Genomic DNA, 9,312 nt, shown 5'->3' on the forward strand with positions numbered 1-9,312 from the left:
GAATGAACGCCAGACCAATGAAGTCTATCAAAAAAGTGTATATTTACAATGGCATTGCGGAAAAAAAGGAGAATGCAGTAAGTTCAAAACAGGAGAAAAAGGAGCAGGTGTTTCATCCGACGGCTATTTTATGCAAATTTGCAAATTGACTGTCTTTAAATGGTTCATTTGCATTTAGGTATTTTGTCTTTAAATTTCGTTTGTAACGACACACTGAGTTATTAATACTATTACATCTAAATAACGTATAGCGTATGAATTTGGTCCTACACTATTTTAATATATTATGCCACGTTAGTGTTTTCCAGTATATCACATGACATTAAAGAAACCTGCAAAATAGAGGGTCGGGCGGGGCTCAGATGAACTCGGGGTGGTGGGTTTTGGGTTGGGGGGGGGGGGGGGGTGGGCGGACTGGCCATAGGGAATTCCCGGTGCCCTGGCAGCCACTTATTTGGCCCGCTGCCCTAGAATTTATTATTGATTTTTTTAGATAGTTGTTGTTGTTATTGTTGCCTGCCGAATGTACTAAAATTATTTCTTTTTTCGCCATTCAAGAGACTCATGTGTCATTTTTTGTTATTTTTATTTTTATTTATTATTATTTTTTATTATTATTAAAGCAGTACAGAACATATAAAACTCCAATGCCAGGGATAAGTACATTTGAGATTACTGACACAGGTTACACAATCAGGGAAATATTATGAGAATGACACAAAGCCACAGTTTTAAGGGCTCTGGAATTGTTGGTTGTAAGACGAGTATCAAGGTAGGATTTAAGGTCCTTACAGAAAACAGGAAAGTAGGGCTTACAGTAGTACCTTGCCATTTACATTTGTGTAAAAAAAAAAAATTGCAAGTAAAATAAATACGTTTGTCGAATTGGTCCTTGTCTTCTTTAGAAAACCTATGACATCCAAATAAAACATCTTTATACAACAAAACAAAACTTTGTGAAGAAAAAGAGCATAAAAAAAGAACAAAAATCCTTCCAAAATAAATTAGTATATGTACATTCCCAAAACAGATTAGAGATTCATCTACATCCCCACAAACTGAACATAAAGAATCAGTATCTGGAAACATTTTTTTTTTTTTTTTTTAATAGCTTAACAGGGTAAAAGAGATTACGTAATGTATAAGAAACATCCTTTACCTTATTATTTATTAAATACTTGGATGTCAGGGTCCACACTTTTTTCCATGGAATGTTTTCGTATAGGCCAATCGTTGACAAAGAAAACTGGGGTCTTTCAGAGTTTTTAAGAAGAGTTATGACTCCAGGAGGAATGGCATCCATTACAATAGCAAATTCTCGAGGAGTTACAGGAATACCATATTTATTTAAAAACTCTGAATAAGAATATAAGTACCCATCAGAGTTTAACAACTGAGAAACTAAAATAATATCATTATTGACCCAGTTTGGTCAATTATTAAAAATTTAAACCACCACATTCATAATAATTTATAACAACAGATTTTTTTTACATAATGTCTCGTATGTTTCCACAGAAAGTCAAATAACATTCTATCAACGTCTGCACATACAGGGGTTGGACAAAAAAACTGAAACACCTGGTTTTAGACCACAGTTAGTATGGTGTTGGGCCTCCTTTTTTTGGCCAATAGAGCATTTCGTCTTTGGAATTGTCATATACAAGTCCTGCACAGTTGCCAAAGGCATTTTGAGCCATTCTCCTCTTGCAGATCAGGGGTCAGGTCACTACATGATACTGGTGTAGGAAAATGTTATCTGACTCGCTCCTCCAAAACACCCCAAAGTGGCACAATAATATTCAGATCTGGTGACTATGCATGCCATGGGAGATGTCCAACTTCACTTTTCTTGTTCATCAGACCACTCTGTCACCTGTCTTGCTGTGTGTACTGGTGCATTATCATCCTGATACATGGTACCACCTTCAGAGTACAATGTCTGAACCATTGGGTGCACATAGTCAACGTTCACACCTGTTCTTACTGGTGGAATGTGCAGTCAGTGAAGATTGGCCACCAGGCTGCAAAAATATAGCCATGAAACCTCCAACATTATATTGGCCAGTGTTTCAGTTTCATTGTCCAACCCCACAGAGTGGTCTTATGAACAAGAAAAGTGAAGTTGGACATCTCCCATGGCCTGCATAGTCACCAGATCTGAATATTATTGTGCCACTTTGGGGTGTTTTGGAGGAGCGAGTCAGATAACATTTTCCTACACCAGTATCATGTAGTGACCTGACCCCTGATCTGCAAGAGGAGAATGGCTCAAAATGCCTTTGGCAACTGTGCAGGACTTGTATATGACAATTCCAAAGACGAAATGCTCTATTGGCCAGAAAAAGGAGGCCCAACACCATACTAACTGTGGTCTAAAACCAGGTGTTTCAGTTTTTTTGTCCAACCCCTGTATATGTTTGTCTACGTGTAAAGAAAGTGCAGGATAAGTCATTCCTGAAGTACCTTCCGCTTTAACGATGAGGGTTCGGCCTCTTAACGATAGCCACTGGTTGTGCACTGAAGCTAAGCAGGGCTCAGTCTGGTTAGTACCTGAATGGGAGACCTATTGGGAAAACTAGGTTGCTGTTGAAGAGGTGTTAGTGAGGCCAGCAGGGGGTGCTCACCCTGTGGTCTATGTAGGTCCTAATGCCCCAGTATAGTGATGGGGACACTATACTGTAAAAAGCACCGTCCTTCGGATGCAACGTTAAACCGAGGTCCTGACTCTCTGTGGTCACAAAAAATCCCATGGCACTTCTTGTAAATGAGTAGGGGTGTAACCCCGGTGTCCTGGTCAAATTCCCTCCACTGGCCCTAGTCAATCATGGCCTCCTAATAATCCCATTTCATTGAATTGTCTGTTTCACTCTCTGTGTGGTGAGCGCACCAGTGCCGTTGTACCTTGGCCGCCAACGCATCATCCAAGTGGAAGCTGCACACTGGTGGTGGTTGAGGAGAGATCCCCATATGACTGTAAAGCACTTTGGGTTTACGGCAATACACAATAAATTGCTATATAAATGCATCATTCATTCATAAATCTCTTTGTAACCATGAATTGAATTTCTCTTTAGTTTTTTCACAACAGGGTCAAAGTTCAATCTACATCTGGCTTTCTCATCCTTACATATGGACACACCAAGAAAGGTTACCTGTGATTTAACTGATACTAAGAGAAGGAGAGAAACGGGTTTTAATATTTACATTTATCAGGATTTAGCTTTAAACCTGAAGCTTTAAAAAAAATGAATAAGAGGGGCTTCCGGTTATGGCGTCGGAGTGAGCGGTCGCATTTTTCACCTCTCCCAGGTCACTTTCCTGTTGCTTATTATCTACCTCAACCCATATTTATAAGCGCCACTATTTTGTTGGTTTTCTCTCAATTTACCATGCCCAAGCCATCAAAACAGAACAAGCCAGACCACTCTCGAGTTTTTACGGAAGATTCCACGGACTCTAGCGAGGCGGTTGGCCATGAAAGTTCGCTACCTGACTTTTCACACGGGGCCTTGTTCAAACACATCGCCGACGTGGTTGCAGAAGAAGGACGGCGTACGCAAAAGATGATGAATGAATCTTTTGCCAAATTGGAGTCTGGTCTGGACATTAAAGTAGATAGTATCATCAAACGCATTGATGAGATCGCCGCATCCACCGAGTCACTCTCATCCCGTGTGGCCGAAACAGAGACTCGCATCTCCGCCGTGGAAGATGACATCACTCCGCTGCAAAAGAAGCTGTTTGCACTTGAGAAACTTAACACGACACTCGCGGAAAAGGTTACAGATCTGGAAGGGCGGTCCAGACGGGACAATATTAGGATTCTCAACCTCAGGGAGTCCGTGGAGGGAAGCGATCCCCTGCAGTTTTTTGAGTCTTTCCTACCAAAACTGCTAGATCTGCCAGTCTCATGTATTGAAATCGACCGCGCGCACCGAGGGCTTGGTACACCTACAGATGGCCGTCCACGTCCTGTCATCCTCAAGATTCATCGCTCCAGAGATGTAACCACTATCCTGTCTGCAGCTAGACGCAAAGGCCAACTTCACTACGAAGATCAGCCTCTCCGTATTGCTCCGGACATTTCACCAGCAGTTCGTGCCGCGAGGAGAGCCTTCAACCCGGTCTGCGCCGAACTTATTAAAAGAGGAATCCGTTTTCAAATGAACTTCCCAGCTGTGCTGGTGTTCAAGGTGGAGGGCATTCAGAAAACCTTCAGAGATCCTAAAGATGCTAAAACCTATATAGACGGTAGTGTGTGATCTTTCATCTTAATTTCTCATGGGCCTCTTGACGTTTATAATGTTATAACATATCATGGGTGTTTAGTAAAATTAATGGGAGAGGGGGTTTATGCTTAGGTCGTTTTATCGAGAAGCTATTGTAAAGCAGGTGTATTTTTTTTTCTTGCACTTTTTCTGTTTTTAAGCGTTTATCAATCCTTGCTTTACTTTTTTGCTCTAGAGGAGTTATAGACATGGGTGGTCCCAATCTTCTCCTTTTGTTTTTGTTTTTGTTTTTAATTTGTCAGGATATTAGTTATTTTAAGCCTGAATCCGAGTTATCTCCCTTCTTGTTTTCCCTTTTCTTCCTTTTCAGTTTGCCTTTTTTCCTATTTACTTGGCAGTTTATCCTTGTTTTGAGCTGTAAATGGTTGATGGTGTCAAATTGAACATGCTCAGCTTCAATGCAAGGGGCCTAAATAATCCAGCAAAACGTGTTGCTGTTTTGGATTTTTTGCGTAAGCAACGAGTTCATATAGCATTTTTACAGGAGACCCATATGGTCAAAAGAGATACAAATCGGATGGCAAATCGTTTTTTCCGTGTTATTGCCTCTTCCTCGGCCTCAAGTAAATCTAAAGGAGTGGCGATCTTATGTCAACGCAGCTTGCACCTTAAGGTGTTGGATACCTGGACGGACGGCAAAGGCAGAATAGCAGTTGCGAAAGTTCATATAGAAAATAGAGATATTGCCTTAGTTTCAATCTATGCCCCTAATTCATTTGAAAAAGAATTTTATGCTCAAATAACCAAGTCACTCCTTGAACTTTCTGATTTCAAATTCATTATAGGTGCTGATTTTAATGCTGTTGTGGACTGTTCAGTGGATAGGTCCGGTCACTCAGAAAATATAGATCAAAAACATGCTTCTGAAGCGCTAAGAACTTGGATCAATGACACCGGTGTGATTGACCTCTGGCGTATATTAAATCCTACCGTTAAAGACTACACTCATTTATCCTCTAGACACAAATCCTTCTCTAGAATTGATTTTATTTTCTCTTCTACTAACTTGTTTTTCAATATTCTAAAGGTTAACTTAGTGCCAGTAGCATTTTCTGACCACAAAGCAGTAATGGCTTCTGTTTTGTTAAGCTCCAACCCAGCTCGAGCCCCGAGATGGCGTTTCAACACCTCGCTACTACGTAATGAAACATTCAAAATCAATTTTTTGAGTCAACTAACAGACTTTGTTGATGTAAATAAAGGTTCAGTAGATGATCCTAGAATAGTGTGGGATGCGGTTAAAGGTTTTATTAGGAACTTTACTATATCTTATGCTTCAAATTTAAGGAAGGTTCGGTCAACGAGATTACATAATTTAGAGTCAAAGCTTTCAGCCTTGGACTCTCTTTTACAACAAGGTTATGATGAGGATGTAAAGCTTCAACTTGACCTTGTGAAAAAGGAAATTAATGCTCTTTTGAAGCAACGAGCTGAATTCTTAATTCATAGAACACGACAGCTGTATTATTTTAATGGGGCTAGACCCAGCCGTTTACTGGCACTTAAATTGCGGTCCAATGAACACTTTGCAGATATTAGCTCAGTTAAGTCTAAAGCTGGCATAGTTCTTTATGAGCCCTCTCAGATAAATGCTACTTTTTCTAGTTTTTATGCTGAATTATATAGCTCGGAGATATCGTACAGCCAAGTTGCATGCGATAAGTTTTTAAACAAATTATCACTTCCTAAATTGTCTGAGGAGGATTCTTTCAGTCTGGATACCCCAATCACTTTAGATGAGCTCAAGGAGGCAGCTTTGGATATGTGTAGTGGAAAATCTCCTGGATTAGATGGAATTCCTCCAGAATTTTATACTACTTTTTGGGACAGTCTGGGCCCTCTACTCTATGAGATGATCCAGACTGCAGTTAATAAAGGTTCTTTCTCCAGAGATGTAAATGTTGCAGTTATTTCACTTTTGCTAAAAAAGGATAAGGATAGCAATGATTGTGCGAACTATAGGCCTTTGTCCTTATTAAATGCTGATCTAAAAATTTATGCAAAAATACTTGCACGGAGGCTTCAACCATTTATGACTAAGCTTGTTAACTGTGACCAGACCGGTTTCATTAGAACTAGGTTAGCATCTGATAATGTTAGAAGACTACTTCATATTATACATAACATGTCTTTTTCGTCCTCTCCTGCTGCTGTCCTTTCCCTAGATGCTATGAAAGCCTTTGATCGTCTGGAATGGTCATATCTGTGGTCAGTGCTGGAGGCCATGGCTTTGGGACCCTCCTACATTCATATGATTAAGGTGCTTTATGCGAACCCCACAGCCATGGTGCTAACAGGCAGAACCTGTTCGTCATCGTTTAAAGTAGCTAGAGGCTCCCGTCAGGGTTGCCCTCTAAGTCCATTTCTTTTTGCGCTTTCGCTTGAACCACTGGCACAGACTATACGCATAGACAAAGGCATTACCCCGATCAAAGTATGTGGGACTAGTCATCATATCTCATTGTATGCTGATGATGTCCTCCTTTTTCTAACTAACCCTTTGCAGTCCATACCCAACATTTTATCAATCTTTGACAGCTTTAGTGAGATCTCCGGATATAGAATAAATTGGACTAAATCTGCACTTATGCCGCTAAATGAAGCAATGAAAAACATTTCACCACCTGCAGGTATCCCAGTTGTTAAACAGTTCAGATATTTAGGTATTATGATTGGTGCTTCATTACAGTACATCATTAAAACTAATTATGAAAATATACTCTCTCAGATTTCATGTAGTTTGGAAAACTGGTCATCACTTCCAAATTCTCTTTGTTCACGTATCTCTATTATTAAAATGAATGTACTCCCGCGAGTAAATTTTGTGAGTTCTATGTTGCCTCTCCCTCCCCCTGTTCGTTTTTGGGATAGATTACAGAGCATAATTACTAAATTTGTTTGGAACGGCAAACGACCGCGTCTCAAACTTTCCACGATGCAAAGAGATAGATATGCTGGTGGTCTCTCACTCCCCAATTTTAAGTTATACCATTGGTCCTTTACACTTCGTCCACTACTTTGCTGGTTTGATGATAAAGTTGAAGTTTCTTGGCGTTCTCTTGAGGAAAACTTAGTTCTTCCTTTGAAGTTGGATGAAATTTTATTTGCTAATATCCCTCCAAACAAATGTAAACTCCGATTTGGCCCCCTGATATCACACACAGTATCGGTGTGGAGAGTAGCAGAAAAAGTTTGTAAGATTAGCTCTAATTGGAACTCTTACTCCCCTATTTTTAATAACTATGGTTTGCTAATTGGCAAACACCCAATTAAGTTTGGCCAGTGTCGACAATGGTATGATAAAGGGATTCATTCCTTGGGCAATATCATAGGTGACAAGGGCCTTTATACTTTTGAAGAACTGTCTATTCTGTTTAACTTGCAAAAGTCCACCTTTTTCTTTTACTTGCAGCTGAGGGCAGCTATGAAGGCATATGGAGTCCCCTGGATGGGTCCCCTTAAAGCACATCCTTTACTTAAATTATTTTGTGATACCCAGGAAACAAGAGGGCTTGTTTCTAAATTATATGGTAATTTTTTAGAAAAAATCTACCTTCCTTTGGCAATAGACTCTTCTTGGCGAGCAGACATTGCAGACTTATCTCCTGATTTTAACTGGGATGAAGTTTGTCTTATGGTAATGCAAGCCTCCAGGAATCCAGACCATCAACAAATTCATTTAAACTTCATTCATAGGACTTACATGACTCCGCGTAAACTTCATAGCATGAAACTTAAACCCGATCCTAAATGCACTCTGTGTGACACAGATGAAATTGGCACTTTCTTTCACATGGTCTGGGACTGTCCTGGGGTTAATTATTTTTGGAATATGGTTAAAGAAGATTTATCAACCATCTTAAATGTTTCAGTCCCTTTATCCCCTTCAGTTTTTCTTTTAAATGATTTCTCAGAGATTCAACTTAACAAAATTCAGAAGCGAATATTTCTAGCTGGTTTGACAGCAGCGAAGAAAATTGTTGCTATAAGGTGGAAGCCTCCACATTCTCTTAACAAACTTCTTTGGATTTTTACATTTATAGACATTGTATATCTCGAGATTTCCACTGCACGCATTCATGGTGCAAGAGAGGACACCGTCAGACTTTGGGCTCAGACGTTGGAGAAGCTTAAAGATTTAATATGCTAAATTAAGGAGAACCCCTTTCGCACTTTGGTTTCAGGCTCCCCCCCCCCCCCTTTTTTTTTTTTTTTTTTTTTTTTCTCTCTCTCTCTCTCTCGCTCTCTCTACTCTTCCGTCTCTTTCTCTTTTTCCTATTGATTCTTCCTCTCTATTTCTCTTTGTTTTGAAGCTGTTTAATGTTCCCTGTTTGGGCTGTTTTAGCTGGTTCTTTGACTGTTATAGACCTCTTTCAGCACTCTTACGAATGTTAAGATTGATTATTATTATTTATGGTTTTTACTATCTGTTCATTTTTGCATGTATTTTTGTACGGTTTATTTTGCGCATTTAATTACTTTTTTTTTTTTTTTTTTTTTTTTTTTTATATACATATTTGTCATATGCTTTAAGAATATTACTTGGAATTATTGCAGTTTATTTTCTTATTTATTTATTTGTCAGTTATTTTTTGTTTTTATACTCATTGTTATATGCTGATTGATTGTCTATGTTGTATTGTTTATGTATGGTCTGTCATAATTTCAAAACCTCAATAAAAATTTGATAACAAAAAAAAAAAAAATGAATAAGTTTGATAGCAATCGGAATTTGTGATTTATCTTTAAGAAACAAAGTAAGTGTCATCGCCTAACTCAGTGGTTCCCAACCTTTTTGGAGGAGTGGAGACCCCCTTTTTGCCAAGAAAATATTTTAAGGCCCCCCTTCACATTTAATGATATTATCGCTCTTGTAAGCTTGCAGCAAGGATGACAAAAATGTTGTTATCAAACAAATTATATGTTTATTACAATAACCAGATTTATGCCAATAGCCTATAATAACATTGAAAATACAATAAAAGCATCACTAGGCCATTTGCACATTTAAAAACTTAAG

Source organism: Garra rufa, chromosome 1 (assembly GCF_049309525.1).
Source record: "Garra rufa chromosome 1, GarRuf1.0, whole genome shotgun sequence".
NCBI classification, from domain to species: Eukaryota; Metazoa; Chordata; class Actinopteri; order Cypriniformes; family Cyprinidae; genus Garra; species Garra rufa.